The sequence below is a fragment of the Perca fluviatilis genome, chromosome 9, assembly GCF_010015445.1.
Source record: "Perca fluviatilis chromosome 9, GENO_Pfluv_1.0, whole genome shotgun sequence".
Lineage (NCBI taxonomy): Eukaryota > Metazoa > Chordata > Actinopteri > Perciformes > Percidae > Perca > Perca fluviatilis.
This window is the reverse complement of record NC_053120.1, coordinates 3,348,666-3,351,165: the sequence shown is the minus strand read 5'-3', so window position 1 is coordinate 3,351,165 and position 2,500 is coordinate 3,348,666. Positions and strand designations below refer to the sequence as shown.

Below are 2,500 nucleotides of genomic sequence, written 5' to 3'. Positions count from 1 at the left end.
TGGCGTTTTGAGCTAACGTTTGCAATCAAGTAGCCTACTAGATGCTAATGGCGTTTTGAGCTAACGTTAGCAATCAAACAATCACAGATAGCTAAAACGTTTTTGAAATGACTGCTAGCTACAAGTTAGCAATCAGACACAACAAAGGCTGTCACTTGAATGGCGTTTTGAGCTAACGTTAGCAACCAAACAATCATAGAGAGCTAAAACGTTTTTGAAATGACTGCTAGCTACAAGTTAGCAATCAGACACAACATCGGCTGTCACTTGAATGGCGTTTTGAGCTAACGTTAGCAACCAAACAATCATAGATAGCTAAAACGTTTTTGAAATGACTGCTAGCTACAAGTTAGCAATCAGACACAACAAAGGCTGTCACTTGAATGGTGTTTTGAGCTAACGTTAGCAACCAAACAATCATAGATAGCTAAAACGTTTTTGAAATGACTGCTAGCTACAAGTTAGCAATCAGACACAACAAAGGCTGTCACTTGAATGGTGTTTTGAGCTAACGTTAGCAACCAAACAATCATAGAGAGCTACAACGTTTTAGAAATGATTTCCATCTTCTGTTATCGTATGTAAAGAGAAAAGTTTATTATTTTACAGATTTCACAAATTTCAGTAAGACACGTTATGCCGTAAACAGTTTAAATCTGAGCATGCGCGACTCACATCTGCACTCTACTCACTTTGGGTAGTGACAGGGACAAACTGCAGATTCCAAATGTCTGAATCCTTCTACCAGAAGGAGACGGCTAAAGCGCTGTAATGTAACGTAATGTAAGTAATGCTGGTGGAATATCAAGCAGTGACTTGAATGGCAGAGGTTAGTCCAGCTTAGTCCTGCTCTGACAGACACTTGATTTGGTGTCATTGACAATTTTATTTAACTCTCCGGTAACAGTCAGAGGGCGCTATTTTAACGATCTGAGGTAACGGCGTGCAGCGCCTGGCGCAGGTGTGTTTAGGCCGTGTCCAAAATCCACTTTTGGTAGTTTGATGGTGGAAAAGGGGTCTGTGTGCCGGGCGCCTGGTCCTAAAGGGTTGTTCTTAGTGTCTTCATTAATCAGAGGTGTGTTTTGGGCGTAACATGCAATCAACCAATCAGAGATCATCTCCCATTCCCTTTAAAAGCCAGGCACGTTTGGACCTTGGAGCATTGCTGTTATGATGGAAGATTTGCACCCTAATATTTTATATTTGTAATCTTCTGCATGTGTGTGTGTGTGTGTGTGTGTGTGTGTGTGTGTGTGTGTGTCCCTGTGTGTGTAACAAGCATAGTGTGCGCGCGTTGTGCACGAGCCTAGGAGCATTTTACTAATGCTCTGTTAAAATAACAATGAAATGCTGCGTTATTGACTTTAGACCAGGTTTTTGTTGGTCAATGGGGCGATCACTTTCCACTGCCTCAAGATAGCAAAACGACCAGAATGCACCTGAACACACCTCCCTGTAAGGCCAGCACGCCCAGAATGCACCTGAACACACCTCCCTGTAAGACCAGCCCGCCCAGAATGCACCTGAACACCTCCCTGCAAAACCAGCACACCCAGAATGCACCTGAACACACCACCCTGCAAGACCAGCACACCCAGAATGCACCTGAACACACCTCCCTGCAAGACCAGCACGCCCAGAATGCACCTGAACACACCTCCCTGCAAGACCAGCACGCCCAGAACGCACCTGAACACACCTCCCTGCAAGACCAGCACGCCCAGAATGCACCTGAACACACCTCCCTGCAAGACCAGCACGCCCAGAACGCACCTGAACACACCTCCCTGCAAGACCAGCACGCCCAGAACGCACCTGAACACACCTCCCTGCAAGACCAGCACGCCCAGAACGCACCTGAACACACCTCCCTGCAAGACCAGCACGCCCAGAACGCACCTGAACACACCTCCCTGCAAGACCAGCACGCCCAGAATGCACCTGAACAACTGGGTCGGTCTTAAACTAGCGAAGAGACTAGCATCGGGCCTTACTCTGCGCTGCACTGGGTGCGAGATAGGACCCTTACACCGCGAGATTTCGCTTTTAAATTCTGAGTTGAGCGCGAAATTTCTCTGGGATTCAGTTAACTTAAAAATAAAACACCCGCGTGTGTCTGAGTGGATTCCCCCTTCTCCTGAATGTACTCACTACTTTTTATACTGAAGTCCGTGAACGCTAATATTAAAAACAAAATAATTTAATCAAATTGAAATCTAAATTTCCCATTTTGTGTGTGCCCAAAAATCGCCAACAATTTCAACCGAAAACCCCACTTTTCATTTCCATTTTTGAAACCACATTTACAGCTGTTTCTCTAAACGTTTGTTCAAATGGCGAATAAAAACCCAGCGTAGAAACGACCAATCACTCTCTCTCGTCTCCTCGTTCATGACAGCTGCTACTCAGAGATGCTAAGCTAAGCTAACGCGTGCAGCAGTGCAACAGAACAACAGAACAACAACAACAAGTCCCTTTACTTCCTCTGGATTACAACCAC

General features: G+C 45.5%; 1 protein-coding gene across 1 annotated transcript in view; it reads right to left on the bottom strand.

Annotated features, from left to right (window-relative positions):
* Positions 1-2,500, bottom strand: part of LOC120565597 (zinc transporter 2-like) — a gene marked incomplete in the record, with an annotated part of 356,424 nt that overhangs the window by 222,984 nt on the left and 130,940 nt on the right.